Genomic DNA, 15,323 nt, shown 5'->3' on the forward strand with positions numbered 1-15,323 from the left:
CTTTCTTTCTTTTTCTTTCTTTTCTTTCTTTCTTTCTTTCTTTCTTTCTTTCTTTCTTTCTTTCTTTCTTTCTTTCTTTCTTCCTTTTTTTTGTTTTTCGAGACAGGGTTTCTCTGTATAGCCCTGGCTGTCCTGGAACTCTCTCTGCAGACCAGGTTGGCCTCAAACTCAGAAATCCACCTGCCTCTTCCTCGCAAGTGCTGGGATTAAAGGTGTGCGCCACCACTGTCCAGCATATAACCATTTTTCTTAGTTATTGGGTCTACCGTGTGACAGAGACAGGATGCACAGAAATGGACAGAACCGTGTAACTGTGTTTGAAGATGTCTCCATTGAGATGGAGAGAACTTGTGAGACATTTAGCTTACGTTTCTCATTTATATACAGTGAAGAAAGGAAAACCATGAAGGCTGGTGGGGTAGAAGCGCTTTGATTTAGTGCCTAGGATGCTAATATGCTTGTGAGAAGCAGGGAACGGCATTACTTACTTTGGCCAAAAACACTTTCAGTCTTTGTACATGGATGGATGATCTTTGATCTTATGTTTCCTTTTAATGGCCATGTGATTATGCAGATGTATTTGCTAAGCTTTGGATTTATTTGGAACCAATTAATAGCCGACGCTCAAGTTCCTTGGAAGCTCAAAAATACACGATATTGGAAATCTCTTTTGGGCGACCGAATAATAAGGTCGTTTCTTACTGACACCATCTCCTATTTGTTATTATTCCCTGTTAGGTCACTTCCCGAGAAGGCTGGAGAATGTTTTCCACCCTAGATGGCACCGTTTTTATTGACTTTCTCTGGGAGAAAATGAAGTTCAGAGGAAAGAGTGAAAGGGATCATTTTTCTATATTTATGGGGAATGGAGGTGAGAATTTTCTTTGATGGGGAAGGCCAGTTGGCAATTGCATTTGATTAACCTTCCCCAGGAGACCTGTTGTGTGCCAAGTACTAGGCATGCGCGGCTCTGAGGGGAAAGCACAGAAGCTGCCTCTAGGAACACTGTATCACATGGTCAGCAAAGGATGGGCCCCATTTTCTCGCTCAGAAGTTTAGAAAATGTTTTTCTAGAGAAGACAGCTTTGGGACTGGCCTTAAAAAAGGGTTGATTTCGAGAGTCTTCCAAGGGTACAAGCTGGAGGACATGATCTTAGAACCTGCACAGACTCACGATTCTCTGTGACTCTACACAATGTAGACAAAACCACTAGACAAAGCTTAGGACAGAAGGGAGTGTCTCAGCGCTGTTGACTGTCTCTGTCTCCTTTCAGTTGCACCCTTAAGACTTCTAGCATGGTGAGCCCTACTGTGTGTACAGTTACACTCATTAAGGCATATTAATGTTGGTCTCAATGTCAGGACTGTGCTCTTAAATATGTCTAGAACCTCTCTGTAACTTCGATATGACTTGATGGAATACTGATGGGTGGGGGCGGGGGCGGGGGGAAGTCCCGGGGTAACTCCTTCTCTGTCAGCATGCCTCTTGCGTCTGACAGTCCACCCTCTGGAACAGTTTCCTCCTCACCCAGGTCAGCACCCAGCCTGGTGATGCACACCTGTTCTGTGGCCACCAAGAGGCTCCCAGTGACAAACATGAAGTTTACGTACGTCAGGAGCTTGTGGCTCTCCTCTTGATCGCCATTCTCTCTCCCTTTGCTTCGTGGGAGGAGCAAGGGAATTAAACTGAAACGCAGCCCTGTTTATGGGTATAGCTAGCTATGTGGCATCAAACTGATGATGAAACAAGACGAGATTATTGGGTGTAGCTGATGCCATCATCCTTAGAAAGAGAAGCAGAAATGAGAGGGGAAGCATACCTCCAGGTTTTTAAAGTTGCCTTCATCCGGCTTTATCTGATATCTAGGAGTGGAAGAACTAAAAAGAGCAGAACCTAAAAGGTGGGTTGAACAAGAGCCCAGGAAGCAGGCGTCAGGAACCCGGTTGGGTAGTACTGAGCTTACCTAGAGAATGTGAAATATCTGAACTAACGGCCAGCTGTCGTGGATGGCCATTTCTGTGCTGACAGGAGCTGCAGAGTTATGGACAATAGTAGGAACAAAATTAGATCGCTGCAAAGTGCTTTCTCTTATGTCGCAAAATCAAGGGACTATCGGCTCCATATGGAGGTAATAAAAAATGGACAGAAACATCACTTAGCCTTGGAAGACACTCTGGACATCCAGCCTGCAACATAAATGGCCAAGGATGCCCGTATTGTTGATCCTTACAGTGTGATGAGAATCAGTTTTATCAGAACAGGGTAAGTTGGGCCCTACAAGCCAAGAGGTTTAATTGTATTTGAAAAAAAAAAGTGAGATGACAGATTAGAAGTCACTGTTTCAAATGCCCAAGGTGCACACAGTAGGCAGTTCATTATGATGTCACCACTAACAGAGATGGGCATAAACCTTGAGTCAGAAAGGAAGGACACAGCCCATCAGCACTGACCAGAAACAGACAGAAGAGACACTGACATCGAGATGGAATCTTCAAAGGTGCTTATCTTCAAGCACCTCACATCCGGCTTATAACAACTGGGAATAATTGGATTCCTATAGGTGTTTATGTATAGTGTAGTATATGTGTGGTATGTGTATACATGTGTGCATGTGATGTTTGTGTGTGTCTGTGTGTGTACACGTGTGCATGTGATGTTTGTGTGTGTCTGTGTGTGTACACGTGTGCATGTGATGTGTGTGTGTGTCTGTGTGTGTACACGTATGCTGTGTGTGTGTTTGTAGTGTATATGTGGTGTGTGTGTGTACATGTGTATGTATGTGTGGCATGTGTGCATGTATGTGTGGTGTGTGTGCATGCATGTATGTGTTGTGTGTGTAGGTGTGGTATATATGGATGTATGTGTACATGTGGTATGTGTGATGTGTGTATATATGTGGTATGTGCATATATGTATGTGTATATGTGATATGTATATGTATACTATTTGTGCATGTGGTGTTTATGTATGTATGAGTGATATATATATATAGCGGGTTTATGTGATATATATAGATATGGATATAGATATAGATATGGATATGGATATAGATATAGATAGTGGGTGTGTAATGATTCACAGAGTACTGAAGGTTTAGTTTTGAAGCGTATTCTTTAAATTTGTTTTAGATTTATTTTATGTGTATGAATGTTTTACTTACATATTAGTATGTAAACCACACTCAGGCCTGATACCACAGAAATCAGAAGCAAGCATCAGATCCCCTGGAACTGGGAGTATGGATGGCTGTGAACCACCATGTGATGTACAGAACTCAACCCAGGTCCTCTACAAGAACAGTGGATGCTCTTAACCCCCAAGCCATCTTGCCAGCCCCCTGTAGTAGCTTTGAATCTCTTTGTCTCCTTGAAACTTAGATTTAAAAAAAAAAGGCTTAGGGAATATGTGGTCCCCAGAGTGTCTTCCTGATGCCCAAAAAGAAGAGGCCTAAAGGACAAGGAACAGAAGTGACTTCCAGATGGAAATGAGGACCATGAAGGTCTATCCACCTTCCCGAGATGCTGCTACCTTCCAGAAAGGGAGCTGCCATCTGGATGCTATGTGAGCTCTTGCTCTACTGTGGGGAACTGCAGGCTGGTCTCCAGTTGAGTTGAGGTCTGAACCCCGAAGGGTAATAATTCACCTTCATGACACGGTAGGCATTCCCTCATGTTCCTGGAACTCTGGCTCCTGCCTAAGTTACCAGCCCCCACAAGAGAAGCATGGCTAGAAGTCAATGGCCCAAGCTTCTGACCTTCAGGCTAAACTCCTCCCCAGTCACCTAGCAACAATAAGATAAGACAGCATACTTTAAAAGGGGCTGTTAGGCCCCCACCTCCCTCTCTCACTCCTTTGTTCTCTTACCTCTCACTTCTCTCACTCCTCTCCCCTCTTTCCTTTCTCTTTGTCTTCTCCTCTCCTTTCCTCTCTCCCTCTCACTCTTTCTCTCTAGCCTCCCCTCCCTCTCTTTTCTACCTTCTCTCTTTCCCCCTGTCTTCCTATAATAAAGCTCTAAAACCATAGAGAGTCTCTGCTCATCAAGATCTGCTGCACTCACTCTTGCAGGTATTGGGAACCTCTCTTCCCTCATCCCTCTCTCCTATAACCCCGGTGGCTTTAGCAAAGTAGCTCCAGGGTTCCCAGGTAGGGCTGCCCCTTTGCCAACCCCTGAAGAGTGGGTCAGAGGAATGCCCACCCGGGACTGAGTGGAAAGTGTATGGCAGCTCTCCCACGCCTGACAGACCAGAGAATAGGTAAAACTCTGGCGGGGTGTGGGTCTCCCCTTCCCCAGGGCATCCATGGGCCCCTCCCCTTCCCCAGGGCATCCCCTGGCTCCCCTTTTTGGTTCCCAAATGCTGGGTGTGGTAGTGCATACTTTTAGTCCCAGCACTCAGGAGGCAGGGGCAGGAGGATCTCTTTGAGTTCAAAGCCAGCCTGGTCTACAGCCTGGTTCTAGGAGAGCCAGGGCTACACAGAGAGGCCCTGTCTCAGAACAAAACAGACACTCTGGTAGAGCATGCTATTGCTGACATGTGGCCCTTTCTCCCTCCTTTTTGTCAGACTCATTGGTGTTTGAAGAGAAAACCAGCCCAAAACTACCTTCAGACTTCATACTACATAGGTCTCTACATCCAGCCTGCTACAGACTACATTGTCTAAGCCTCATTAATTAAACACTGTTATACTTCAGTAAGGTTCCTTTAAGGACATGTGGCTTGCAGTCACTTGTGACCCTTGCAGTGGAGACCTAGACTGTGACCCTGCATCTTTCAAATTCAGCTCTGCATCACTGATGGTGAGTAGCTGTTGAGTTACTGCCTTGAAATTTATAAACAAGCCTACAATGGATAAAGAAACTTGCACAAAAGCAACTACCCAGACACCCGCAAACCAGCTTATGTGTTGGTAGAGCAGGCTACTGCCCCATTATTATCAGTCGACAGGGCTGCATGGAGACAAGTTGAAGGCTGTGAGAGTAAAGAATTTGATTTAGTCTTTATCTTACGGGACAAAGGTTGCCTCTTGCAGCTCAGGGTGGTGTGGAGGGATGGAGCTCCTTAGCTCCACTGGAGAAAGAGATCATAAAATAAATAGCCACCATAAAGTGAGCCACATGAGATGCAAAGGAGGGCAGTGGGAAGGAAGATTCTGAGAAGCCAGGCTTTCCACCTTCCATGCGAGGGGATTGGGCGAGGTCTTCCCATAGAAACCACAGAAAGCGGGGATCTTGCAGGCACCTCAAGGATGACCTTATCCAGTGTTCCATTCTACCGATGAGAACATGCCCCTCTAGACACGTCCAAGTACCTTCAGTTTCTAAGTGTGATCACCCTCAGAGAATACAAAAATAAAATGAAGAACTATAATCTGGGATATATAACCATTCTCATAGTTGGAAATCCCACGTATACCAAAAAGTGGGCGCTATCTAAATACCAAGATAGTGTGACTGGATGGAAAATCAGGTACAGCCATGAATGTTTTATCTCCAGGTTGTGTGTAAGAAAATGGTGTGTGCGTGTGTGTGGGGGGGGGGGGGGGGGCTGGAGAGGTGGCTCAGTGGGTGGAGTACTTACTGCTTGCCTTAGTTAGGATTTCTATTACTGTGATAAAGCACTATGACCAGAAAGCAATCTGGGAAAGAAAAAGTTTCTTTTGCACACAGTTCTGCATCACAGTCCATCAGGGAAAGAAGTCAGAGCAAGAACTCAAGGCAGGCACCCGGAGCTGGGCCTGAAGCAGAGGCCACAGAGCAGTACTAGTTACTGGCTCATTCTTCGTGGCTTGCTCAGCCTGCCCTCTTATACCATCGGATGGCATCACCCACAAAGAACCAGGCCCTTCCATATCATTGACTAGTTGAGAAAGTGAGGCACTACAGTCTTGCTCATAGTCCAATCTGGTAAGATATTTTCTCAATTGAAGGTCCCTCTTCCAAAATGAACTTGAGTCAAGCTGACCTACAACTAGCTAGCACGTTGCTGTCCTAGAGGACCAGGGTTCAAGTCCCAGCACCCACATAACAGCTCACAATTGTCCAGGCCCATGTTCAGTTGCACTGAAAAACCTAGAAACACACAGTGTAGTACATAGTATAAGAGTGAGTTGCACTGAAAAACCTAGAATATAAGAAACTGACCTTGTAGTACATAGTATATGAGTTAGTTGCACTGAAAAACCTAGAATATAAGAAACACACATTATAGTACATAGTATATGAGTGAGTTGCACTGAAAAACCTAGAATATAAGAAACCGACCTTGTACTATATAGTATATGAGTGAGTTGCACTGTAAAACCTAGAATATAAGAAATGCACAGTGTTGTACATAATATATGAGTGAGTTGCACTGAAAAACCTAGAATATAAGAAACTGACCTTGTACTACATAGTATATGAGTGAGTTGCACTGAAAAACCTATAATATAATATAATATAATATAATATAATATAATATAATATAATACATATATACACTGCCCTCTTCTGTCCTCCTCAGGTACTGCACTCACATGGTACATAGCCACACAAGTGGGCACAGTGTCCATGTACATAAAATTAAATCATAGACCAAAATGAAGATTAGCAATGATTACTGTTCGCTGCCTTCTTCTAAATTATATTTGCCATGACTTTGAAAACTGAAAAATGTTTGGCATCTTGTCCAAAGCTGTTTACTTGGAAGGGCAGGCTTTGGTCAGTTCTAGATTAATTACTTCTAGAACTCAGATATGTTGGTTTTCAAAGAACATAAAGATAAGGAAGGAGAAAAATACATATCACATGCACGGCTCTGCAGTGGCAACTCCATACCTTGAAATAGCGTCTCTCTGCTGAATGAGCCATTGACCTAGGGCAGGACCAACTTCCGTGCTGATAGCCAGACAACCGTGAGGGCACCATGACCATGCATTGCAATCAGACCATTCTGTCCTCGTTGTGTGACCTGGAGAGTCCTAGTGCCACCAGTTCACTGTGGGTCACACCCTCAGCTCACAGCACACACCCATCAGCTCCATTTTCCACACTAGAGTGGTTTCTTCGTTTTAAGTGATAGCTATAGCTCTTTACAGATTCCTTCTGAACAACTGGCTGTTTTAGATATTCATCTTTATTCCAGTTTGTGTATGGGCAGATGGGGTATATGTATATTCTTACTCACATGTATGGGCATACGTGTGTGTGCGTGTACATGTGTGTGTGAGTGCACATGTAAGTCCCAGGCTGATGTTAATAGCCTTCTTTAATCACTCTCTGCTGGAGAGTCTTCCAGGCACTAGGGAATTGTAGGTGAGCTGCCACTCCCACCTGTCATTGGCACCATGGTCCTTACCTGTGTGAAAGAAGCACTTTTTTCACCTGAGCTGACTCCTCAGCCATATTTGAGATACTTTTTTTTTTCTTCCTTCTTCAAGACAGAGTTTCTCTGTGTAGCCCTGGATTTCCTAGAAGACCAGGCTGGCCTCAAACTCAGATCCATCTGCCTCTGCCTTTGCCTCCCAGGTGCTGGGATTAAAGTTGTGTACCACCGCTGCTTGACTTTTGAGACATTTTTTATCCTGAGGTCTTGGGTATATAACCCTCTTACTGTATTTAAATTCTTAGCATATAACTGCACAGGATCTGATCTCATCATTAATTAAGAGCATAAATATTTTTAATAGCCAGTAATGCATTCTGCTATTAGCTAACAAGGGTCCTCAGGCAAGTTATTTAAAATCTTTGAGCCTCGGTTTCCTAATCTGCCACATGAGGTGTTTTGGTGATGTTTCCTCTTAGCCACCCCATTCTCCAGGATGTTGGGGCTGACATAGCGAGTCAGGAGTGGAGTTGCTAGCTTCATTAAGAAGCATATTCACAACACATGGAAGTTTTAAACTCCAGAGGAGATGGGCCAAATTGCTTTATCAGACTTTGACTATCTGCCAAGAGAGAGGGAGGAGGGAGCCCCAGGGGTGGTTTTTACATCCATGTGTGTACAACCCCAGCCCAGCTCTCTCAGAAGACAAGAAGAAATATATCCAACAGAATAAAAGCTCTTTGGAGCAGCGGAAAGAGTGAAGGTTTCAAGAAGTGGGGAAGAGCTCGCCTGAGGGTTGGTCCACAGGAAATCCTGTTCCTACCGAGGCCCCACAGACTCTCCGACTTGGCATGGGCCTCAAGTGCTATGGAAACTAGCTCCCTCAGCCCCCTGCTCTTCCCAGACACTTATAGAGTCAGGCCTGAAGGCCTGGTGCTGGGAGAATCCTCAGAGGAACCCCGAAGATCACGGAAAGACGGGTTCGGCCGAGCAGCTCTCTGGGAAGAACCCCCCTCCTTTCCCAGGCCTTCCTGTGGGAAAGGCCTCAGATGAAGAGGAGGCAAGTCAGAGTCCATGGGAGTGAGTGCAGACTGAATCCCCATCTGACCCCTGCCAGCTGTGAACTCAGGATTCAGTAGGAACAGCCCTGAAGGAGTGTGGGGTGTTCTAGCCCTGACTCTCTCAGAGGCCTCCAGGGAATGCCTGTGCTCTCTTGGCCTTTAACAAGAGTGTAAGAGAAGACTAGAGAGGACATGAACCAGGCGAGTATATATACAGAGGGGCAAGGCTAAAAACCACCCAAGTAGATTTTACATAGGGCATTCCCAGTGACCCTGGGGAGGTGAGTGGGAGTGGGAGGGTGGACCACCCTGGCCAAGGCATGTAGATGTACATGCACAAGGAAAGGATGCCACTGAGGAAGACCATGGATGGATCAAGGATAACCTTCACCTTATGGCTTGCCCACATCCATGCATTCAGCACCCTAGACTTTAAATCCTACATTCTCTGAGCACGCTGAAGGGTGTAGACAGTTACCAGCACGAAAGCTCACTCATTGATTTTTCTATTGGAAATACAATTACCAAGTAGGCAGACTATTTGTATTGACCCAATCAGTGCGAGCTCTCCTCTGAGGATTGGGTGTAGAACAGGCAAAGCTCAGAGCAAGTTGCTCAGGAAGGACCCCACCCTCTCAGACAGCCTCTGCAGCTTGCACTTTGTGGAGACACCGACCTGCATAGTGGAGACCTCGCTCCGTAAGACACCGCTGAGAAGAGCTTCGGTTGGCTCTTGCCTCCTGCCAGTTTCTTTCCTGTTCCACTCTGTTTGGTTCAGTCCACTTTCTCTAAACCACATACACAGTCACATCAGTAAAGACTGGTTTTTACCTCTTACAGGAACAATCACACTCCAGTGTTTATCCCTACCCCCAAGATGACTGTGATTCAGCTTTAGATTCTATATATTTTTGTGGACATTTTTCTTCATCTTGAGTATTCCTGAGGTGGCTTTTTTAAAATCATGTGTTTATATTTGTAGTTTAATTTTAATATTAAAGTTTTTGCTTTATTTTCAAGTTCAGATTTGTAAGGAAGGAAGCTTGTGTATACTCCTAAGTATTAAGGACAGAATACCCCAGTCACGTGTCCCTTCCAAATTCTTATCTTTATCTTGAAACTGAATCTTGATTGGGGTGACGTTAGTTTACCCCACGAACTGTTCAGGAATGAACAGGTGTCTTTTAAAGGACAGGATGGAGCTAGGTTATGACTCTTGTTCTTACAGCACAGAATATAGCATCCATCTCTTCCTGAGGCTGCGGTGACAGAGCATAGTACTCTTCTGGCACTTTGACCTTGTACTTGAACCTCCCAAAGTACCACAACTAAAAAAAAAATCCATCATAAGTAACCCAGAGTTCAGTCTTTTGTTATATAGCACACATGGGCTAAGACTGACCCCTTCCAAGTTTGAGTGCTCACGTTGTGGGGAGTCAGTCACCAGCAGGTCTGACTTACTCACAGTGCTGCATGGGATTGCTTAAACGGAGGAAGGGCAGGAGGGGACAGAACCAAAGTCACAAAGGAAAAAAAAATCAAAGGATTTGCCTCTTCACTCCTGACCTGGAGCCCCACTGAGGAGCCTTATGCTGCAGAAATTCTAGAAAGCACCAGCATTTTCCAGAGCCCTGCAGTCTTGTGGCAGCCTCCCCAGCCACACAGATGAGGGGACAGATTGAGAGGGGACCTGTTCCCCAGTGAATGATTGGAGCCTGTTACCCATGACATCATTCTTTCATGAGACAAAGTGCATACCCCCCCACCCCCATCCTGGGTATATCTCTAGAGAGGGGATAAAGGCAGCCTGGCACATTCTAGGTTTAAGTTCATGGACAGAAGGCTAGCCTGTACATTGCTATGGGCTGAGGAGCTAAGGGGGAGTAGAGTTCTCAGACCCACCAGTGATCTGAGAAATTACTGAGATTAGGAAGGACGGCCATTATCCGCCACCCACCAAGTTCCGTCGATGCATTTCCAGTGTGCCTTAGGCGCCAGGTTGGAGGATTCCAAGTTCAGCCTCATTCTCCTTAAGATGCTGAACAAACAGACCATGCCAAGACAGAGTCCAAAGGGATCATGTGAAAATACCTGAAGACTTGTTCTCAACTTGAAATCTCAGGTCTTTTTGCCCGAGGAGGCGATTAAGAACTTGGCTTCCTCCCCGGTATGGTATGGATGCTTCTGGCAGGCTCAGGTGCTCTCTTCCCTAGCTAGTCCTGCCATTTTCCTGTCTCCCCTGTGTTCTCCAAGACTCTCTGTCAGATCTTCCACTCCGGTCCTTTCCCACGAGGCTCAAGACCAGGAAGAAGATGGAAAGAAAAACCGCCTCCACTCCTGGTCTCTCAGAGTTCCACAAGATAAACACCGGTTAGGAGAGTGGGGGACTCATCCCTTCTCTCAACAAATATTTATCAAGTGCAATAAACAGAGCAGTGACCTCATACTCTGGAATTTAAAATCTAAAGTGGTCTTTAGAGACCTGGCGAGGCCTCAGAATCACCTGGGCCTCTGTGTTTCACTGTGGCCAGATCCAGTAGGGATTCTGGCTAACAAGAATTACAACTGTGATGGCATACAGACACCTGTCCTTTTCATGGGAAATTTGGATAATTAATGTGGTACGTACTTTGCCCCAAAATCCTACTGGTTGGGTAGAGCAAGAGGGGCGGACTGCTCCGTGTGAGAGGGAGAACACGGTACACAGTCATCACCGACACCAGAGCATCGCAGCAGATCCCTCCGTGACCACCTGTATAGGGGGGTCAGGGTTACCAGATAAGTACAGCACAAGGTTGGTGAGACAGCCTGGTGAGTGAAAATGTCTGTTTAACAATCCCAATGACAAGGGTTTAATCCCTAGAATCCATGAGTATTACATCATCTTTCTGTTGCTGTGATAAAACACCAGTACCAGAAGCCACCTGTAAAAGTTTAGTTTGGCTTATGGTCCTAAAAGGCTTGAGTTCACAAGGGTGGGAATGGCGTACCTGCAGTAAACTGCCTGGTCATGTTCTGTCAGCAGTGAGGAGAGAAAAAATTGGAAATGAGGCGAGACTATAAGCCCTCAAAGCCCTCCCCTAGTGATGTAATTCCTCCAGCAAAGCCCTTCCCCAGTGACGTACTTCGTCCAGTAAGTTTCCCTCCCCCATTTCTAAAAGTTATATAACCTCCCCCCCTCCCCCCAGGACATCACCACCACTATTTGGGAATCATGCATTCAAGTATAAGAGCCTACAGGGGAACACTTCTCATTTAAGTTATCACAGTATGTACGACGGAAAGAGAAAACTGAGTCCACACACAGGTCATGGCTCACATGCCACACCCACAGGCAAAAAATATAAATTAAGAAAATCGCCAAAGTGTGGACATTGTGCACCTTCTTAGAATTGGGAACAAAACACCCAGGGAAGGAGTTACAGAGACAAAGTTCGTAGCTGTGATGAAAGGATGGACCATTTAGAGACTGCTGTATCCAGGGATCCGTCCCATAATCAGCTTCTAAACGCTGACACCATTGCATACACTAATAAGATCTTGCTGAAAGGACCCAAATATAGCTGTCTCTTGTGAGACGATGCCGGGGCCTAGCAAACACAGGAGTGGATGTTCACAGTCAGCTATTGGATGTATCACAGGGCTCCCAATGGAGAAGCTAGAGAAAGTACCCAAGGAGCTAAAGGGATCTGCAACCCTATTGTTGGAACAACATGATGTACTAACCAGAACCCTCGAGCTCTTGTCTCTAGCTGCATATGTATGGAAAGATGGCCTAGTCGGCCATCAATGGAAAGAGAGGCCCATTGGACTTGCAAACTTTATATGCCCCAATATAGGGGAATGCCAGGGCCAAAAGAATGGGAATGGGTGGGTAGGGAAGTGGGGGGCGCTATGGGGGACTTTTGGGATAGTATTGGAAATGTAATTGAGGAAAATATGTAATAAAAATATTAAAAAAAAAAAAAAGAAAATCGCATGAAATATGAATCTCAGACAAAAAGCAAGGACTGCCTCGCTGCACCTTACACAGGGTAGTATATATGCCTTAGTCTATTTGCAGCAAGAAAGGCACAGTTGTATTGAAACATTGTTTATTTATCTGAAATTCAAATTTAACCTTGTGTCCAGCAACTCAGGTGCCAGTCCTGTATTCATCCTGGTCCAAAAAGAAGTTCCTAGAACCTTTGGCCTGCATGCTTTTTCTGCCCTTTGGTATCCATGAAATCTAGTTTATCCTACATGCCAGTATCAGCCAGGTACATAGCCACCAAGGTTAGCCCTGGGCCACACAGCTCCTCACCTCAGCCCCTCGTCACTTAGGCTTCTTGTTCGCTGGCCTAACTTCGAGTATCAGACCAAATGTCTTCCCTGGATTCCCAGTTTGTCCAAACTTTACAAATTCCGGTCCCCTCTTGCTAGCTGACTTCTTGGAGTTGTCTTCCACACACAGAGATATTGGTCTCACGAAAGACAATTGTGTCAAGGCAAAAGGTGCTCGGGAATAGAAAATGCAGAAGGAACCAGATAGATTTTCTACAGGAGATCTTTAAACCAGGAACCTTGACCACACCATCCATGGGCTTCCTGACAGGGCCTATGACTTTGCTCATTCCAATAGCTTATTCTCCTGGTGGGATATTATTTGAATGATGTTAAGCAGCTAACCATTGTTTGAAAACTATTAGAGTATCCAAGGAGCAACTGGCTCTATGACCAGCACCCGTGTTTCAGAGGACTCTGGATTGTCTGCTCAATGCACACGCAGAGATCTTTGTATCCTCCACTGGGATCTTCTCTGAGGAAGCCAACTGTCTTCTTTCAACCTTTTGATCAGCGGTCATGAGTGGCTTACTGCCCTGGTTGTCAGTGCTTTTCAGAGTGAGCAGGTGACATGGCACGGCCAGTGAGTTATGGAGAACCTGTGGGGTCTTCGAGAGAACCTTTCCCCGTGCTTAGTGACACCAGGATGTGCAGGACCCTTCTCTACCTCTGATGCCATCCGTGTGCATAAAATGTCTGCTTCCATTAGGGTACCCAGTCTGGGTTAGACCTTAATGTAAGGAGTGACAGCGTGAGAAGGGACTTTGACGACCAACGTGTGGACAACAGGGAGACCCTTGGCATATTTTCTGCTGAAGCTGGTTAAGATTACATTTCTCTAATTCAGATCTGGAAACACTCTGTTACCAGCACTGTCCTCTATTTAAAGCAGCTCTTAAAGGAGAACCTCTATGCTGGGCATGGAAATTCAAACTCTATGATGTCCAGGTCTGTGGCTGGGTTTACCTGCCATTAGCTTCACCCCAGAGGGTGAAGTAAGGTGCTGATTCATAGTCCCCCTCAAAACACTGGCTTTCCCCTTTCTTTGAGTTTATATCAAAATAGCCCTGCCTTAATGTTTGTTGATGAGAAATGGAAAATAGATGTATCCGTTCCTTGGCAGAAACTTCACATTTACATATCCTCGGCACCATAATAACAAGGGTGTGCTGTCTGCCTTATTGCGTTTTTTTCTGGTAAAACATGGCCAAAGGCAGAGGCCAGAATCCCTCAGGCATCCTCCATGCCCAGAATCCCTGGTCTGTGGGCAGAATGGTGGGCAAACCACACCCACCTATACACACCCTGCCCAATGTGCTTGACCTGCCCTGCCCTCTCTCTTCCTGGGCCCACTGAGCTGGTCCCTGGCTCTTCAGCTGGAGCTATTATTACTCTGAAATCCTCCCAACACTGTCTTCTCTGGCTTCAAGTGTTTCCAAACACCTACAAGTCACCTTTTGAGCTGACAGATGGCAGGCAGTTGATCTCTCCAGTACTGATTCAGGAAAAGTGAGCTCACATCTCAAGGTCCTAAGCAGGACAGCAAAGCCATTAGAAACTAATGACATCTCCAATCCAGCAACAAAGGCACAATGCAAGTAGTGGAGGGCCCTAAGCTGTGGGCTTTTATTCTAGTACAGTTCTTATTACAATAATGGAGGAAAGGAAAAGAATACAGATTAATCATGGACATTATAAAAACAAACATACACAGCTGGCAAGGGGATGAAACAGACAGATCGAATGGAGGCCAATTCACCCTATAAATATTTGCTGGGTGCCTACTACTTTGTGCCAGGCATGACCACAACCTACTGAAAAGACCAGACTCAGTAGGTTCTACTTGAATGTTCAGGAGACACCAGTTTTTCTAGGAACATGCACATAAAGAATGTATAACTTGGAGGCTGGAGAGATGGCTCAGGTGACTGTTCTTCTAGAGGTTCAATTCCCAGCAACTACATGGTGGCTTGCAACCATTTATAATGGGAGCCAACATCTTCTTCCAGTATGTAGACATATATGCAGACGAAGTGCCCATATAGGTAAAATATATAATATTATATATATATATATATATATATATATATATATATATATAAAATGTGTAACTTAAAGCACCTCACGGGTGAAAGGCATGATGTAGAGATGAAGTCACTGTACGGGCTGAGGGTATGGAATCTTAGGGTGAGCCTGTGGGCAGTGCAGTCACACACCAAGTAAGAAAGGCTGACTAAAAGAATGGGAGGGTCTCTGGCTGTGAAGGGTTAGGTGGGGCAGGCTATACTTGCATTTAGCTGTCCTTACATAGACAAGAGAATAGATACAACCGAATTTGGGCCTTTTGTCTTAGAAAAGCATCAATAAGCTCACCATATGAGCTTTGGTTGTGGATTGATTTGTGTTTAAAAATGTCAGCAATCTCTTTGAAAAATTCTCATCAATATGGCTTTCCACTTCAGGGGAGTTCATCAGTTGCATTTTATGTTTCTGGATTTTCTAGATGTATGTGAACCCAAGTTATTTTAGTGACTCGAAAGAGTAGTGTTTGGGGAGTGGACTGGGATGCCATTACGGAAGTCAGACCAGACAGCCACAAGCCTGCTGGAAGACTAGCTTCAGGGCTCTGCAGGGGGG

The 15,323-nt window shown here is 45.3% G+C and overlaps 1 protein-coding gene across 10 annotated transcripts in view; it reads right to left on the reverse strand.

The window, feature by feature from the left end:
- Positions 1-15,323, reverse strand: part of Pdzd2 (PDZ domain containing 2) — a 380,223-nt gene that overhangs the window by 230,303 nt on the left and 134,597 nt on the right. Inside the window, exon 1 of one of the 10 annotated variants that reach the window (XM_029469412.1) lies at positions 9,040-9,093. The exons of the other annotated variants lie outside the window; for them this stretch is intronic. The gene's annotated coding sequence lies outside the window, so the exon portion shown is untranslated. Of the gene's footprint in view, positions 1-9,039; positions 9,094-15,323 lie in introns of those variants that run through there. 10 annotated transcript variants of the gene reach the window in all.

This window comes from Mus caroli, chromosome 15 (assembly GCF_900094665.2).
Source record: "Mus caroli chromosome 15, CAROLI_EIJ_v1.1, whole genome shotgun sequence".
Classification (NCBI taxonomy): Eukaryota; Metazoa; Chordata; class Mammalia; order Rodentia; family Muridae; genus Mus; species Mus caroli.